This window comes from Carcharhinus amblyrhynchos, chromosome 29 (assembly GCF_965287045.1).
Source record: "Carcharhinus amblyrhynchos chromosome 29, sCarAmb.v2.hapA, whole genome shotgun sequence".
In the NCBI taxonomy this organism is placed as follows: domain Eukaryota; kingdom Metazoa; phylum Chordata; class Chondrichthyes; order Carcharhiniformes; family Carcharhinidae; genus Carcharhinus; species Carcharhinus amblyrhynchos.
The window spans coordinates 34,707,073-34,726,875 of record NC_137352.1 but is presented as its reverse complement, the minus strand read 5'-3'; positions in this window follow the sequence as shown (position 1 = coordinate 34,726,875).

The following is a 19,803-nucleotide window of genomic DNA, read 5'->3' as shown; positions in this document are numbered from 1 at the left end:
GAATACTGGTTGGAGAGTAAGACGCACTCAAGGGTCTCCTGCACTATCTGACCATTTCTTCTTGATTGCCTGCTGGTCACCGATTCCCTTTCTCCCTGCATGCCCTTAAGCTGTGAGAAAGTGTGCCATAGCTCCCACATAGCATAGGATGTGCACTCTGGAGGTTGGAGCTGACCCACAAATTCTCTATCTGTTAGATAATGTATTTTCTAATAGATTTAATAAAATAGATTTAGCAGTGACTTGGTTCCCTTATGTTGATGTTACTCTAAATGATTTACTTCTAACTTTTTTTTGGAATGGATTTTTAAAAATATCCCAGCGCCTTAAGTTAATTTCATAATTGTGGAGAATGGGAAACAAAGTAACTCACCGGCCTTACTGCGATGGTATACTTTGATTTTTGTTTCTCTATAGTATATGTGCGCCCAGATCCATTCTTCCTCCACCTCTCTCCTCAGGGAAATGATAGGCTCTTAGCCTGGGCTCAAGTTATTCTCTCCCTAATGTTCTCAGTTCTTTTGAGGTTGGCTCCAGCTCTTGTGTCACTTTTTGGGTAAGTGATAGACCCTGAACTTGGGACTCAATTTATCCTCTTTCCCTGGTGCTCCTGATTATTTCCAGGTCAGGTCCAGCTGCTGAGACTGTAAATCAACAAAGATTTCAAGAGGAAATTGGATGTGCAATTATGGAACTAAGCTTGCAGGGCTACAGCAGGGACTTGGGACTGACTCCACAGAGTGCCTGCATAATTTTGATGGGCTGAATGGACTCCATGGTGTGGTAAATAACTCAATGTGGTCATCTGGAGTGCTTTCAATCACCTAAGGGTCTGGGAAGTAATTTTCTAAAGTACTTTTTCCTTAGGTTTTACCACTCCGGAATTTCCTTTCCAGGATTTGAGCACAGAAGTAAAGGTTGAATATCCAGTGCAGTGCTGAGGAAATGCTACACTGCCAGAGGTGCCATTGACACATTAATCCAAGGCCCCCATCTATATATACATATATATGATGTAAAGGTCTCATGACCCTGTTTTGAAGAAGAGCAGGAAAGCCATCCCAGTTCTCCTGACCAATGATTATTCTTCAAATAACATTATAAGAAACATGTGATCGTTATTTCATTGATATTTGTGGGAGCTTGCGGTGTGTAAACTAACGTCAACATTTCCGATATTGCAATAGTATACTTTAAAAGCATTTCAGTGGCTGTAAAGCACTTTGAGGTGTCTGATATTTGTGGAAAGTACTATATGAATGAAAGTCTTTCTTTATTGGCACTGGGTTGTGTTTCCTGTCTCTCTGCCTCTCCCAGGAGTTTAAATATCATGGGGATGTGTTTGAGATGTTGTGGAAATCAGCAGTATTTGGGGAGGGGGTGCACTGGTCAGGAAGTGTCCAGTCATCATGTTCCACCAGATCATGAGTGTCTGACAGGCTCAATAGACCAGCTGTCCTTCCCATCAGCTTCATATGCCGTCAATGCCTTGTGAAGGATGAAGAGTTATCCTTTGTTTAAAAAGGGCTGCAGAGAAAAGCCTGGTAACTACAGACCAGTGAGCCTGACACCTGTGGTGGGTAAATTGTTGGAAGGTATTTTCAGAGATAGGATCTGCACACATTTAGAGATGCAAGGACTGATTAGGGACAGTCAGCATGGCTTTGTGAGTGGAAAATCATGTCTCACAAATTTAATAGAGTGTTTTGAAGGGGTAACCAAGAAGGTAGATGAGGGCAGTGCAGTTGATGCTGTCTACATGGACTTTAGCAAGGCCTCTGACAAAGTAGGTTGTTGCACAAAGTTAAATCTTATGGGATCCAGGGTGAGGTATCTAAATGGATACAAAATTGGCTTCTTGACAGAAGCTACAGAGTGGTTATAGAGAGTTGTTTTTCAAACTGGAGGCCTGTGACTAGCGGTGTGCCTTAGGGACCAGTACTGGGCCCAGTGTTATTTGTCATTTATATTACTGATTTGGATGAGAATATAGGGGGCATGGTTAATAAGTTTACAGAAGACACCAAGATTGAAGACATACTGGACAGTGAAGAAACTTATTTCCAATTGCAACGGGATCTTCATCAATTGGGCCAGTGGACTGATGAATAGCAGATGAAGTTTAATTTAGACAAGTGCAAGGTGATGCATTTTGATAGATTGAACCCGGGCAGGACTTATTCAGTTAATAAGAACAAAGAACAAAAAACAATACAGCACAGGAAACGGGCCCTTCGGCCCTCCAAGCCTGTGCCACTCATGCTTCCAACTAGTCCATTTATTTGTATCCCTCCATTCCCAGACTGTTCATGTGGCTATCCAGATAAGTCTTAAACGATCCCACCGTGTCCACCTCTACCACCTTGCTTGGCAGTGCGTTCCAGGCTCCCACCACCCTCTGTGTAAAATACGTCCCTTTGACATCTGAGTTAAACCTTGCCCCCCTCACCTTGAACCCGTGAACCCTTGTGTTTGTCACCTCCGGCCTGGGAAATATTTCCCACTGTTCACCCTATCTATGCCCTTCATAATTTTAAAGACCTCTATTAGGTCGCTCCTCATCTTCCGTATTTCCAAGGAGAACAACCCCAGTTTACCCAATCTCGCCTCATAGCTCAGACCCTCCATACCAGGCAACATCCTGGTAAGCCTCCTCTGCATTCTCTCCAAAGCCTCCATGTCCTTCTGGTAGTGTGGCGACCAGAACTGGACGCAGTATTCCAAATGTGGCCGAACCAACGTTCTGTACAGCTGCAACATCATACACCAACTTTTATACTCTATGCCCCATCCTATAAAGGCAAGCATGCCATTACCTTCTTCACCACCTTCTCCACCTGTGTTTCCACCTTTAAGGATCTGTGGATCTGCACACCCAGGTCCCTCTGTGTGTCTATACTCCTGATGGTTCTGCCATTTATTGTATAGCTCCCCCCTACATTAGTTCTACCAAAATGCATCCCTTTCATTTATCTGAATTAAATTCCATCTGCCATTTCTCTGCCTAATTTCCCAGCTTATCGACAGTAGGGCATTGGGGAGAGTTACAGAACAAAGAGATCTTGGGGTACATGTTCATAGCTCCTTGAAAGTGGAGTCACAGGTGGACAGAGTGGTGAAGAAGGCATTCGTCAGAACATTGAATACAGGAGTTGCGACATCTGTTGAAGTTATATAAGACATTGCTAAGGACATTTGGAATACTGTGTGCAATTCTGGTCACTCTATTATAGAAAGGATATTATTAAACTAGAAAGAATGCAGAAAAGATTGACAGGTTGCTAAAGGGACTTGATGGATTGAGTTATAAGGAGAGGCTGAATAGACTGGGACTTTTTTCTCTGGAGGTAGGAGGCTGAACGGTGACTTTTTAGAGATCTATAAAATAATGAGGGGCATAGACAAGGTAAATAGTCAATATCTTTTCCCAAAGGTCGGGGAGTCTAAATTTAGAGGGCATAGGTTTAAGGTGAGAGGGGAGAGATACGAAAATGTCCAGAGGGGCAATTTTTTCACACAGAGGGTGGTGAGTGTCTGGAACAAGCTACCAGAGGTAGTAGTAGAGGCAGGTACATTTTTATCTTTTAAAAAACATTTAGATAGTTACATGGGTACGATGGGTATAGAGAGATATATGCCAAATGCGGGCAATTGGGATTAGTTTAGGGACTTTAAGAGAAAAGAGTGGCAAAGGACAAGTTGGGCCAAAGGGCCTGTTTCCATGTTGTAAACCTCTATGACTGTATGACTCTATGCTAAAATTAGTGAGTTAATATCTTATGAAGGATAATGAGTTCATGTCTGTGAAGGATGGAAAAAAATATTTACTGCCCGGAGGTCAAAAGGACATTTAGGGACGACATCCTAGAAAAATCATTGGTTCAGGTCAAGACTGCAAAAATTTCAAAATAACAATCCCAGAATCCCAGACATCTGCAACGTTGCAATTTCTCTCCTCCCAGCACCTAATAATGATCTACAGTCCACAAAATATATCCTGAGCATTACACCAATATCAGTCTGTCAATTTTCTTTAATATACTCGTAGCAATGCTTTCCAGTACTGTCTGAGTGGCTGGCCACTGCTTATCTACTTATCAGGAGGTGATTATCAGCAAGGAGTGGAATAAGGTGCAAGAAATAGTGATGGCAGTTCAGGTGAGCGATTCCTGACAACTATAATTGTGGCCCAGTTTATAAGCCACTTTTGGCACCTTTGATGAATCGCCTTAGATCGTACCCGGCTTTCTTACATAGGTCAGGGTCGCCTGTCTTGAAAGTCTCAGACCTAGACTTCAGCGAGCAGTGGATATCTCTGGTCATCTTGACTTCTGACTGCGAAACGTACAGATTTGCTTCTTTGGCACACATTCTTCCACACATTTACTAATGAACTCAGTTACCGTAGTGGCGTACTTGTTCAGGCTGGTGACAGAGATTTTAAATAATGACCAATCCACTGACTCTAAGCAACCCCGTAGGAGATTCCTCAGACCAACATTGCACAACTTCCTTTGATGGATTCTCCCGCTTCAGTTTTTGCTTGTAAGCCGGGAGCAGAAGCACAACCTTGTCTGATATGCCAAAGTGTGGCAGGCAATAGAGCAATGGGCATGTTTGATGTTTGTGTAGCAGTGCTGTAGGATGTTTGGGCCTCTAGTGGAACGGGAGACGTGTTGGAGGGAACTTGGTAACATGCTCTGGAGCTCGGCCTGAATAACTGGAGTCAGGGAAGTCCCAGAGACTGGAAAATCGCTAATGTAATTTAAGAAGAGAAGGAAACAAAAGACGGGAAATTGCAGGCTGGTTAACCTGACCTCGGTCATTGTTAAGATTTTAGTGTCCATTGTTAAGAATGAGATTTCAGTGTTCTTGGAAGTGCATGATGAAATAGGACAAAGTCAGCATGGTTTTGTCAAGAGGAGGTCATGCCTATCAAACCTGTTAAAATTTTTTAGAACATAGAACATAGAACACTACAGCACAAACAGGCCCTTCGGCCCACAAGTTGCACCGATCACATCCATACCTACCAAGCCATAGAACTATCCATAACTGCCAATGCCATTAGATCCCATATACTCATCCAGAAGTCTTTTAAAAGACCCCAGCGAGTTCGCCTCTACCACCACCGACGGCAGCCGATTCCACTCACTCACCACCCTCTGAGTGAAAAACTTACCCCTAACATCTCCTCTGTACTTGCCTCCCCGCACCTTAAACCTGTGTCCTCTCATAGTGACCATTTCAGCCCTGGGAAATAGCCTCTGAGAATCCACCCTATCTATTCCTCTCAACATCTTATAAACCTCTATCAGGTCGCCGCTCAACCTTAGTCTCTCCAGGGAGAAGAGACCGAGCTCCCTCAACCTATCTTCATAAGGCATGCCTCCCAATCCAGGCAACATCCTTGTAAATCTCCTCTGCACCCTCTCAATAGCTTCCACATCCTTCCTGTAGTGAGGTGACCAGAACTGCACACAGCAGTCCAAGTGGGGTCTGACAAGGGTCTTATAAAGTTGCAGCATTACCTCCCAACTCCTAAACTCAATCCCTCGATTAATGAAGGCCAAGTACACCATACGCCTTCTTGACCACATCCTCCACCTGCGAGGCCAATTTAAGAGTCCTATGGACCCGGACCCCAAGATCCTTCTGCTCTTCAACACAGCTAAGACCCCTACTCTTGACATTGTACTCCTGCATCCCATTAGTCCTGCCAAAATGGACCACTACACATTTATCCGCGTTGAAGTCCATCTGCCACTTCTCCGCCCAGTCTTGCATCCTATCTATGTCACGCTGCAACTTCTGACATCCCTCCAGACCATCCACAACACCACCAACCTTCGTATCGTCGGCAAACTTACTAACCCATCCCTCCACTTCCTCATCCAGGTCATTTATGAAAATGACAAACAGCAAGGGTCCTAGAACAGATCCCTGGGGCACTCCACTGGTGACTGACCTCCATGCAGAAAAAGACCCATCCACAACCACTCTCTGCCTTCTGCAGGCAAGCCAGTTCTGGATCCACAAGGCCAAAGCCCCCTGGATCCCATGCCCTCTCACCTTCTCAAGAAGTCTTGCATGGGGAACCTTCTCAAATGCCTTGCTGAAGTCCATGTAAACCACGTCCACCGCTCCTCCTTCGTCAATGTGCTCAGTCACATTTTCAAAAAACTCAACTAGGCTCGTAAGGCACGACCTGCCCTTGACAAAGCCATGCTGACTATTCCTGATCATTCCAAACTTCTTTAAATGCTCATAAATCCTGTCCCTCAGAATCCTCTCCATCAACTTACCAACCACTGAGGTCAGACTCACCGGTCGGTAATTTCCCGGGCTATCCCTGTTCCCTTTCTTGAAAATAGGAACCACATCCGCAATCCTCCGGAACCTCTCCCGTCTCCATTGACGATGCAAAGACCATCGCCAGGGGCTCTGCAATCACTTCCCTCACCTCCCACAGTAACCTGGGGTACATCCCATCAGGTTTTGAGGAAATAACGAACAGGTTAGACAAAGGAGAGCCAGTGGGCATTATCTACTTGGATTTCCAGAAGACCTTTGACTCGGTGCTGCATAGGAGGCTGCTGAATAAGTAAATAGCGCTTAGCAAGGTTCTAGTACGGATAGAAGATTGGCTGACTGGCAGAAGGCAGAGAGTACAAAGAACAAAGAACAACACAGCATAGGAAACAGGCCCTTCGGCCCAACGAGCCCGCGCTGCCATTTTAACATTCAGTGAGTGCCTCATCTACCTTCTTCTACCTATGACTTTTCTCTCTGCCAGATTTGGGGAGGTCTAATTTAGGGACTATTTGTTAACACCAATCAGCCTAAAAGCATGTTTTTGGGGTGTGGGAGGAAACCGGAGCACCCGGGGAAAACCCACACAAGCACAGGGAGAATGTGCAAACTCCCACAGGCACCGACCCAAGTCGGAGATCCAACCCAGGTCCATGTATCTGCCCAGCAAACAGTGATAGTCACTGAGCTGTCATGTTGCCCGTCAGATGGTCCAGTTTAAGCGTACACTAACGGACATGAAGCACTAGGCAACTCTCGAAGCAACATCCAAGAGCAGCCCTCGCACGACCCACCGTGTGTATGCCCCTTGTTGGCCAATAAGGCGGATCGAATCAGCTGTGGATGTAAAAAAAAGAGACATCAATAAACATGCACAGCTTATACAGACATTCACGGAATCCCCAGAAGCTCAAACGCAAGACAGTGAGTCATAAAATATGTTGGATGGTCCATAGGAGTCTATTAATTCCCAGGAACGTCCTGAGGCTCTTGATCCTTATTTAGAACAATCTTTTGTATCCCTCCATCTCTAGTCTGCTCATGCGCCTATCTAGGTAAGCCTTAAACAACTCTAGCGTGCCTGCCTCCACCACCCTACTTGGCAGTGCATTCCAGGCCCCCACAACCCTCTGTGTGAAAAACCTCCCTCTAACATCTGAATTATACCTCGCCCCTCTAACTCTAAGCCCGTGGCCCCTCATGATTTTAATAAAGTAGAGATAAAAGGGTCCTTTTCAGGATTGCAGCCAGTGACTAGTGGAGTTCGTAGGGGTCAGTGTTGGGACCACAAATTTTCACTTTATGCATCAATGATCTAGATGAAGGAACTGAGGGCATTGAGGTTAAGTTTGCAGATGATACAAAGATTGGTGAAGGCACAGGTAGCATTGAGGAGGCAGGGACGGAGTAGGCAAAGAAGTGGTGGATGGAATACAACATGGGAAAGGTGAGATTATGCAATTTGATGGAAAGAATAGAGGTGTAAACTATTTTCAAATTGGGGAGCGAATTCAGAAATCGGAAGCACAATGGAGTATGCAATCCTAGTTCAGGATTCTCTTACGTGAACTTGAGGCTGGGTTAGTAGTTAGAAAGGCAAATGCAATATTAGCATTTATTTCGCAAGGACTAGAATACCAAAGCAGGTATGCTACAAATATTACTGAGGCTGTGTAAGGCTCTGGTCAGACCATGTTTGGAATATTGTGAGCAGTTTTGGGCCCCGCGCCTAAGGAAGGATGTGCTGACCTTTCAGAGGAGGTTCATGAGAATGAATTAAAGGCTTGACATAAAAGGAGCATTTGAGGACTCTGGGTCTGTACGCGATGGATGAGGGAGGGATCCCATGAAACTTACAGAATACTGAAAGGCCTGGATAGACTGACGCTGACCTGGCAGTGACCCAGCGGACACCAACACATGAACCAGGCCACAGGCTTATCTGTGACCATGATTTCAGACATGGTACCCACTTACTAGCCTTCGAGCCATCCATGCTGGAGTGTGGGCTGGATAACCACCTACAGGCAAAGCCAAACTACAGCCTGACAGTGTCCCTGAACACCCAACCATGCAGACCCATGTACCAATGCAGGAACCACAAGCAGGCAACAAATCCTCCATTCACCGACCAGAGCAAAGAACCTCATTGGACACAACTACACCCTTAACTCTCACCGTTTCCCAAGCTCGAAAAGAAGCAGACATTCCAGGAAGCATGGAAAACATACAAGGCTGCAGGTGAGAGTGCAACAATGCAGTTGCATGGCCCCCCTCCCCAGCTTACACCCTGGAAATGTCCAATCTGTGGAAAACAGGCTAGACAAACTTAAAGCCAGACTTACTTCCCAAAGAGAACTGAGGGACTGCTGTGTGCTTTGTTGAAACAAAGTGTCTCACTTCTGCTTCACCAGACAATGCCCTACAACCAGAAGGCTTCTCAATCCATCGAATGGACCGTACAACAGCCTCGGGAAGGTGGGGTCTGCTTCCTGGTCAACAACTCATCGTGCCTAGACATAACAACAGTGGCGAGTTTTTGCTCCCCGGACCTAGAATACCTGATGCTAAAATGCCATCCGACTACCTTCTGTGGGTGTTCACCTCCATTATCCCGATGGCAGTTTACATCCCACCACTTGCAGACGTGAAGATCATGCTGGATGAAATATACAAAAAACCTTGAGATGAAACATCCCGAGGCCTTGTTCATTGTGGCTGGGGCTTCAATCAGGCCAAGAGCGTGTCATCAAGTTACCACCAACAAGTTCCACCAGAGGCTCAAACATGCTAGACCAACTACTACACAAATATCAAACATGCTAGACCAACTACTACACAAATATCAAACATGCCTACCCTTCTACTGTCCTTCCACACTTCAGCAAATCACAAGGCTGTGCTCCTGCTCCTGTCTTACAAGCAAAAACTGAAGCAGGAGAATCTTCAACAAAGTTGTGCAATGTTGGTCTGGGGAATCATGTAATCTCGTACAGGACTGCTAGAGTCAGTGTTCAAAGACTCTGTGAGCAGCCTGAACGAGTGCACCACTACAGTAACTGACTTCATTAGTAAGTATGCCAAAGAAGCAAATCTGTGTGTTTCCCGACCGGAAACCATGGATGAACAGGGATATCCACTGCTTGCTAAAGTCTAGGTCTGAGGTCTGAGGTTTTTTGTTTCTGTCTTCACGGAGGAGGACGTGAATAATTTGCCGGGTGTTAGAGATGGAAAGGTGGTAGGACTGGAGGGTCTTAATGACATTACTGTTACTAGAGAGGCGGTGCTCGACAGACTGGAGGGGCTGATTGTGGACAAGTCCCCAGGACCGGATGGAATGCATCCGAGGGTTCTGAAAGAAATGGCGGAGGTGATAGTGGATGCCTTGGTGGTTATTTTCCAGACGTCGCTGGATTCCGGGGAAGTGCCGGATGATTGGAAAACGGCTAATGTTACACCGTTGTTTCAGAAGGGTGCCAGGCAAAAGGCGGGGAATTATAGGCCAGTTAGTTTAACGTCTGTGGTAGGTAAAATGTTAGAATCTGTCATTAAGGAGGAAATTGCGAGGCATCTTGAAGGGAATTGCTTGATAGAGCAGACGCAGCACGGTTTCATTAAAGGGAAGTCGTGTCTGACAAATTTACTGGAGTTCTATGAGGATGTGTCTAGGGCGGTGGATAGAGGAGAGCCGGTGGATGTGGTCTTTCTAGATTTTCAGAAGGCAAAGTACCTCACAAGAGGTTATTGCAGAAGGTCGAAGGACGTGGAATTGGGGGTAGGGTGTTAGTGTGGATAGAGGATTGGTTGTCAAATAGGAGGCAGAGAGTGGGGGTCAACGGGTGCTATTCGGATTGGCGGGTGGTGACTAGTGGAGTGCCCCAGGGGTCGGTGCTGGGGCCTCAGCTTTTTTACCATTTATATAGATGATCTGGAGGAGGGAACCGAGTGTAGGGTGTCGAAATTTGCTGATGACACCAAGATTGGTGGAAAGGCAAATTGTGCGGAGGGTGTGGAGAGTCTGCAGAAGGATCTAGATAGGCTGGGCAAATGGGCCAGGAAATGGCAAATGGAATTTAATGTTGGCAAGTGTGAGGTGGTCCACTTTGGTAGGAAGAATGGTAGGAAGGACTATTACTTACGGGGTGAAAAACTGCAGCAGGCGACGGTGCAGAGGGACCTCGGGGTCCTTGTGCATGAGTCGCAAAAACCCAGCTTGCAGGTGCAGCAGGTGGTCAGGAAGGCGAATGGGATGCTGGCCTTCATAGCGAGGGGGATTGAATATAAAAGTAGGGAGGTCTTGCTGCAGCTGTATAGGGCATTGGTGAGGCTGCAGCTGGAGTACTGTGTGCAGTTTTGGGCGCCGCACCTGCGCAAAGATATTTTGGCCTTGGAGGGAGTGCAGAGGAGGTTTACTCGGCTGATACTGGAGTTGAGGGGGTTGAGCTATGAGGAGAGGCTGAATAAACTGGGCTTGTACTCGTTAGAGTTTAGAAGAATGAGGGGAGATCTCATTGAGACGTATAAGATGATGAATGGGATGGATAGGATAGAAGAGGTGGAGAGACTCTTCCCGCTCAAAAAAGACAGTAGGACTAGGGGGCACAGCCTCAAGATAAAGGGGGGCGCGGTTTAGAACGGAGTTGAGGAGGAACTTCTTCACTCAAAGGGTGGTGAATCTCTGGAATTCTCTGCCCGTTGAAGTGGTGGAGGCTGCCTCGCTAAATATTTTTAAGACGCGGGTTGATGGGTTTTTGATCAGAGAGGGGATTAAGGGTTATGGAGAGAAAGCGGGAAAGTGGAACTGAGCCACAACAGATCAGCCATGATCTTATTGAATGGCGGGGCAGGCTCGAAGGGCTGGATGGCCTACTCCTGCTCCTATTTCTTATGTTCTTATGTTCTTATGTTCAAATCAGGCGACCCTGAATTATATAAGAAACCAGATACGACTTAAGGAGATCCATCAAAGATGCCAAAAGACAGTACTGGACCAAGCTCGAGTCCCAGGCTAGTCACACGGACTCCAGCCGATTATGGCAAGGTCTGCAAGACATAACAAGCTACAAGATGAACACGTGTAAAATCGCTGCTCCAACGCACCCCTCCCTGATGAGCTCAATGCGTGCTATGCCCGTTTTGAGCAAGAAGGAGGGCAGTGAGAGCGCGCCCTCCATCCTGGAAGCCCTGGATGAACCTGTATCTGAGTCACCATTGCAGATGTCAGAGCAGCTTTCTCGAAGGTCAACCCAGGAAAGCGAGTGGCTGGATGGGGTACCCGAACGAGCACTCAGATCCTCAGTACTGGACCAGCTGGCGGGGGGATAATCACAGATATCTTCAACTTCTCTTTTCAACGATCTGAGGTCCCTATTTGCTATAAGACAACCATCATCCCAGCAGCAAGAAAAACCAAACAACATGCCTTAATGACTATCGTCCAGTGGCTCTGACATTCATCATAATGAAGTGCTTTGAAAGATTAGTCATGGCTCGAATCAATTCCAGCCTCCTGTACTGTCTGGGTCAACTACAGTTCACCTACCACTGCAACAGGTCCATAGCAGACACCATCTCCCTGGCCTTGCACTCAGCCCTGGAACACCTAAATAACAAAGACACCTGTTCAGATTCCTATTTATTGACTACAGCTCAGCCTTCAACACCATTATTCCCATGAAACTCTTTTCCAAACTCTGTGGCTTGAGCCTCGGTTCCTCCCCCTGCGACTGGATCCTGAACTTCCTAACCCACAGACAACAACACCTCCTCATCATCCTCAGCACCAGTGCCCCGCAAGACTGTGTTCTCAGCCCCCTACTATACTCCTTATACACCTATGACTGTGTCCAGATTCCCCTCCAGCTCGATTTTCAAGTTTGCTGATGGCACCACCGAAAGTGGGTCGGATCTCAAACAATCATGAGACAGAATACAGGAATGAGATAGAGAATCCGGTGAACTGGTGTGGCAACAATAATCTCTCCCACAATGTCAACCAATGAAGGAGATTGTCATCGACTTCAGGAAACGTAAAGGAGAACATGCCCTGGTCTACATCAATGGGGATGAAGTAGAAATGGGCCAGAACTTCAAGTTTTTAGATGTCCAGATCACCAACAACCTGTCCTGGTCCCCCCTTGCCGATACTTTAGTTAAGAAAACCCACCAACGCCTCTGCTTTCTCAGGAGACTAAGGAATTTGCCATGTCAGCTATGACTCTCACCAACTTTTACAGATGCACCATAGAAAGTGTTCTTTCTGGTTGTATCACAACTTGGTATAACTCCTGCTCTGCCCAAGACTGCAAGGAACTACAAAAGATCGTGAAAGTAACCCAATCCATCACGCAAACCAGCCTCCCATCCATTGACTCTGTCTACACTTCCTACTGCCTCGGCAAAGCTTCCAGCATCATTAAGGACCCCATGCTCTCGGACGTTCTCGCTTCCACTTTCTTCTGTTGGGAAAAAGATACAAAAGTCTGAGGTTGCGAACCAGCCGACTCAAGCGCAGGTTCTTCTCTGCTGCCATTAGACTTTGGAATGGACCTGCCTCGCATTAAGTTGATCTTTCTCTACACCCTAGCTATGACTGTAACATTACATTATGCACTCTCTCATTCCCTTCTCTATGAACGGTATGCTTGTCTGTATAGTGCGCAAGAAACAATACTTTTCATTGTATATTAATACATGTGACAATAATAAATCAAATCAAATCAAAGATGTTTCTATTAATAGAAGTGACTGTGATCTGGGAACACAGCCTCAGAGTAAAGACTCCTTAGAATCAAAACGAGGAGAAATTTCTCCAGCCGGAAGGTAGAGAAGGCTGTAGAGACCAGTTCATTGAATGTATTCAGGACAGACATAGATAGGTTCTTGATTGGTAAGGGGATAAAAGGTTACGGGGAAAAGACGGGAGACTGGGGTTGAGAAACATATCAGCCACGATGAAATGACAGAGCAGACCTGATGGGCCAAATGGCCTAATTCTGCTCCTATATCTTATGGTCTTGACGCAAATATTTAAACAAAAATTTGACAAATGCATATTAATTTATTTTCAGTGATATTGGGTTAGTTGGGGGTTGGGGGAGGAGTGCGGAGAATGTTGACCTGAACACTGGGAAGAACTCCCTGTACTTTTTGAACATTTTCAGCATCAGGAAAACAGGAGCTTAGTGTAATGTTTTGTTATTTGACAATGAGTGAAGAACAGAAGGTGTAGTAGCGAGAGATAGTTAGAAAGTGTGACAGTAAGTGGTGTGCAGAATGTGTGATGGTGAGTGAACAGTAGAATGATGTGTAATAGTGAAGAACAAACTATGTGTCAGGTGGGGAGCTGAACCTGCTGGGGGTGAGGAGATGAACATAGAACATAGAACATTACAGCACAGTACAGGTTTACCAGGATGTTGCCTGGTATGGAGGGGAGGTCCTATGAGGAGAGGCTGAGGGATTTGGGGTTGTTTTCGCTGGAAAGAAGGCGGCTAAGAGGGGATCTTATTGAAACATATAAGATGATTAGAGGTTTAGATAGGGTGGATAGTGATAGCCTTTTTCCTCTGATGGAGAAATCTAGCACGAGGGGGCATGGCTTTAAATTAAGGGGGGGTAGTTATAGGACGGATGTCAGGGGTAGGTTCTTTACCCAGAGGGTGGTGAGGGATTGGAATGCCCTGCCTGCTGCAGTTGTAAATGCGCCTAGTTTGGGGGCGTTTAAGAGATCCGTGGATAGGTTTATGGACGAAAAGGGATTGGTTTAGATTAGTGGGTCATTGTTTTGTAACTGGTCAGCGCAACATCGTGGGCCGAAGGGCCTGTTCTGCGCTGTAATGTTCTATGTTCTATGTTCTATGTTGCGCCGACCAGTGGAACCAATCTAATGACCCTCTAACCTAAACTATTCCAATTTTATCCATATGCCTATCCACTGACCATTTGAACACCCTTAAAGTTGGCCAGTCCACAACTGCTGCAGGCAGGGCATTCCACGCCCTTACTACCCTCTGAGTAAAGAACCTACCTCTGACATCCATCCTATAATTACCACCCCTTAATTTAAAGCTACATCCCCTCGTGTTAGCAGTCACCATCCGAGGAAAAAGGCTCTCACTGTCCACCCTATCTAACCCTCTGATCATCTTGTATACCTCAATCAGGTCACCTCATAACCTTCTTCTCTCCAATGAAAATAACCTCAAGTCCCTCAGCCTTTCCTCATAAGACCTTCCCACCATACCAGGCAACATCCTGGTAAACCTCCTCTGCACCCTTTCCAATGCTTCCACATCTTTCTTATAATGCGGCGACCAGAACTGTACGCAGTACTCCAAGTGCGGCCGCACCAGAGTTTTGTACAGTTGCAACATGACCTCATGGCTCCGAAATTCAATCCCTCTACCAATAAAAGCTAACACACCGTACGCCTTCTTAACAACCTTATCAACCTGGATGGCAACTTTCAGTCTTTACAGGTAATCAAGTCTCAAAGGTACAGACAGTGTGAGTGGAGAGAGGGTTAAGCACAGGTTAAAGAGATGTGTATTGTCTCCAGCAGGACAGTTAATGAGATTTTGCAAACCCAGGCAGGGTTACAGGCAGTGTGACATGAACCCAAGATCCCAGTTGAGGCTGTCCACGTGTGCAGAACTTGGCTGTCAGTTTCTGCTCAACGATTCTGTGTTGTCGTGTGTCGTGACGGCTTACCCGAAGATCAAAGGCTGAATGCCCATGCCATGAAGTGTTCCCCAACAGGGAGAGAACACTCCTGCCGAGGGATTGTCGAGGGGTGTTCATTCATCTATTTTCGTAGCGTCTGCATTGTCTCCCCAATGCACCATGCCTCGGAACATCTTTTCCTGCAGCGTTTCAGGTAGACAACGTTGGCCGAGTTGCAAGAGTATGTACTGTGTACCTGGTGTATGGTGTCCTCATGTGTGATAATGGTATCCATGTTGATGTTCCGGCGTGTCTTGCAGAGGTTGCTATGGCAGGGTTGTGTGGTATTGTGGTCACTGTTCTCCTGAAGGCTGGGTAGTTTGCTGCGGACAATGGTGTGTTTGAGGTTGTGCGGTTGTTTGAAGGCAAGAAGTGGGGGTGTGGGGATGGCCATGGCGAGATGTTTGTCTTCATCAATGATATGTAGAAGATTCTGGAGAAGATGTTGTAGCTTCTCCGCTCTGGGGAAGTACAGGACGACGAAGGGTACTCTGTTCACCATGTCCCGTGTTTGTCTTCTGAGAAGGTTGGTGCGGTTTTTTGCTGTGGCGCATCGGAACTGTCGATCTATGAGTCGAGCATCATATCCTGTTCTTATGAGGGCATCTTTCAGCTTCTGGAGGTGTCTGTCACAATCCTCCTCATCTGAGCAGATCCTGTGCATAGGGAGGGCTTATCTGTAGGGAACGGCTTCTTTAACGTGTTTCGGGTAGAAGCTGGAGAAGTGGAGCATCGTGAGGTTATCCGTGGGCTTGCGGTACAGTGAGGAGCTGAGGCGACCGTCCTTAATGGAGATGCGTGTGTCCAAGAATGTAACCGATTCCGGAGAGTAGTCCACGGTGAGTCTGAAGGTGGGATGGAATTTGTTGATGTCATCAGTGACGTTTCAGTGATTTGAGGTGTCAGTATTCAAACAGCTGTCAGCAATCCCAGGAATTTGTTTTCAAAGGAAGTTTCACTGGGAGATTCTCCCATCCTGCTGTTCTACAAACACAGCGCAGTGAGCCAGGAGACTCCAGCAGAGACTGTTTTGCAGGCTCCCCACTGGGGACCACAGCCTCCATGCAACTGTGACAGCTAGATTAACATTTAAAGGCAAATTCAATGTCATTAGCAGGTCCGGGACTGAAATCTCCAGGTCTGCTAGTGTCCCTCCACTACCCCCCCACCCCCCTGCCCTGCTCCGCCCCGCCACTGCCAGGAGTGAACTGGGGAACAGCCTGCCTCACCATGCTGGGATGAAGGGAGGGCAATTCAGGCCCACCAAATGGTTGGGCGCCAGGTAGGTGTCACCTTGGCATTGCCCATCAGGTTTTGGGCAGTTCCAAAGGGGTAGGGCCTAATGTGGCGGGTCCTTATCTGGGCAGGGCCTCTGGGGAGTCATCGGAGGAGTTGGGGGATCCTGTTGCCGTTCTGCACTTTAGGCTGCGTGACAGAGAGAGGGGACAAGCCATCAGGGCTGGCCATCGAGTGGGTGTAATGGAGGGTGGTGAGCACTGCCTGCTGAGGGCTAAGGGCGATCAATCAGGGCTGTGGGGGGAGGGGGAGATATTGGGACTGAAGTGGGGGGGCGGTAACAGGACTGGCTGTGGGATGGGGGGTGTGATTGGGCGATCGAGCCTGTTGGGGGGAGTGGGATTCGAGGCTGACCCTAGCATGTTCGAGGGGCTCACGGGGCTGGCCAATGATCGACAGGGGCCCGTGCGCATATGCCGATCTCGATGTTGACAGACTGGCGCATGCGCAGTGGCTCACTCAGCACTATGCTGCCAGCCTCGCCAACGGGAATAGGCCTCACCCCCCACCCAGCTTTTTGGACTGATTCACGCTATTACATTCCATGTTACACAGAGTGTGGGAGGTTCATTTTGAAACTCCAGCTGAAAAAAAAGTGTGATTTACTCCAGTTTTTGTGCAAATTTGACATTTAGAATTTTTTGGAAGAATTACCCCCCCCGTAACTGGTCCATAAATTTCTCAAAGCTGTTTATTATGGATGAAAGAGATGATGTTTTGCAAATGTGAGAAGCTTTGGGGCAACATGGTGGCACAATGGTTAGCGCTGCTGCCTCACAGTGCCAGGGACCCAGATTCAATTCTGGCCTCAGGTCACTGTCTGTAGGTGGAATTTGCACATTCTCCCCGTGTCCTCTGGGTGCTCCGGTTTCCTCCCACAGACCAAAAATGTGCGGGTTAGGTTGATTGGCCACGCTGAATTGCCCCTTAGTGTCAGAAGATTAGCAGGGTAAATATGTGGGGTTACGGGAATAGGGCCTGGGTCGGTGCAGACATGATGGGCCAAATGGCCTCCTTCTGCACTTTCAGAGGCCTCTGAAGCCTGAGGATGTTTATGAAGGAAAAATCTTCAAATCCCTAAACTTTGTGAACTTTCCAGAACAAAATAAACAAAAAAATTGAGTTTGTCCTTTTGTGTTTTTATTAGATTTGGCGAGGTGAGTGAGAGAGTGTAGTTAACAAAGTCATCTAGGAAGGTCTTGGCACAGTTCATGCACTTCAGTGGATCTACTTTGGTTAGATCTATAATTAGTTTGTAGCACTGTGCAGATGTGGTTAATTCAATTGAAGGCTTTTCAAAGATCAAATCCCAAGTACACTCAGCCAAAGCCCCTGGAGGGAAGGGAGGATTTTCCATAATTCTCACATTCCAGAGATGTTCATCTTGCTTGCTCTGCCAGCTCCTGACTTATGCCTAGGATTCCTGGCCCTACTTATTCTCCTGGTTTTCTATTCCTTGTTTCTGTCTAAGAATCTTGTTCCTGAATTTTCTCCCATTATTCCACTGAAATTCATATATGTGGATTCTGGATAAAGTACTGATTGGCTCAGTAGCATTGAGTAAGCTGCCTGTATTGACGTCTCAATCTCTCCCACAAACTGTGGCCGTACATGCAATACAGAACTGGTAGTAAAGAATCAAAGTCTTGTGAATTAGGGAGAATTCTAAGATACTCCATAAATACATTAAAAGGAAGAGGCTAACCAGGGAAAGGGTAGGGGACAATCTATGGTGAAACAGCAGGAGATTGGAAGGATGTTAGATGAATATTTATCTTCGGACTTCACTGAGGAAAAGGACAACATAGGTACAGAATTCGGGATAAGTGACTGTGAGGAATTTGTACAGTTTGATATAGGACATGGAGAGTTTTGGAGGCTCTGGCGAGCTTCAAAATAGACAAATCCCCCGCCCTGGATGAATTGCTGCTGTGGGAAGCGAGGCAGGGAATTGCTGGGGCTTTTGACACCAATTTTAAATTTCTCATTATTCACTGGGGAAGCACCAGAGGACGCGAGGATGGCTAATACGTTTTCATTTTTCAGGAAGGTTGGTAGAGATGAACCAGGAAATTACAACGTGTGAGTTTTACATCAGTGATAGGGAAACTATTGGAGAAATTTCTGAAGGAGAGAATTAATATTAGGGATTAATTAGGGATAGTCAGCCTGGCTTTGTCAGAGGTCGAACAAATTTGTTCGACTTTTTTTGAAATGTGATCAAGTGTGTGGATGAGGGAAGTTCAGTTGATGTAGTTTATGTAGATTTGACAACGTCCTGCCTGGGAGACTGACTGAGAATATTAAAGCAATTGCACATAAAGGATAGTGTTTAAAAAAGGTTATCCAAGTGACTGGACGCCAGTGTCCAGTGATTTACCGTGAGGGTCAGCACTGGGACCCCTATTGTTTTGTTGTATACATAAATGATATAATCGATATAGTTGAAAATGTAGGGGCTGGGAATATTAAGCAAGTTTGCAGATGGCACCAAGGCAGGTCGGGTGGTTAACTTGGTTTCAAGAAGATATAGGTGGGTTTGTCAAATGGGAAGAGCAGTGGCAGATGATATTTAACCCTGGTAAGTGCAAAGTGATGCAATTTGGAAGAGGAAACAAAATAAGGGAGCATTCAATGAATGGCGGGACACTCGAAAGCTCAGAGGAACAGATAGATTCACAGATCCCTGAATTCGACAGAGCACCTGAATGGAATAGTTAAGAAGGCACATTGGACACTGGCTTTTATCAGTCGTGGCATAGAGTATAAGAACAAGGAGATAATGTTGGAATTGTACAAAGCATTGGTTACGTCACAGCTGTGTGCAGTTCTGGTCATCTCACTGTAGGAAGAATGTGATTGCACTACAGAGAAGGCTCATCAGGATGTTGCCTGGGGTAAAGCATTTGAGCTATAAGAGACTGGCTAGGCCTGGATTGTTTTCTTTAGAGCTGAAGGGAAACATGAGGTCCTGAAATGTGAATGTAGAGAGTTAGGCAGAAGGCTAAAGTGCAGAGTGTCGAAGGCAGTAATTTATGGACCAATACTGGGAGAATAGGAATAGGAGGATTAGGCAGATAAATGCGTGACTTGAGAGCTGGTGCAGGGGGCAGGGATTTAGATTTTTGGATCATTGGGATGAGGGGAGATCTCATTGAGACGTATAAGATGATGAATGGGATGGATAGGATAGAGGTGGAAAGACTCTTCCCGCTCAAAAAAGACAGTAGGACTAGGGGGCACAGCCTCAAGATAAAAGGGGGGCGGTTTAGAACGGAGTTGAGGAGGAAATTCTTCACTCAAAGGGTGGTGAATCTCTGGAATTCTCTGCCTGTTGAAGTGGTGGAGGCTGCCTCGCTAAATATATTTAAGTCATGGGTAGATAGGTTTTTGATAGACAGGGGAATTAAGGGTTATGGAGAGAGAGCAGGAAAGTGGAACTGATCCACTTCAGATCAGCCATGATCTTAT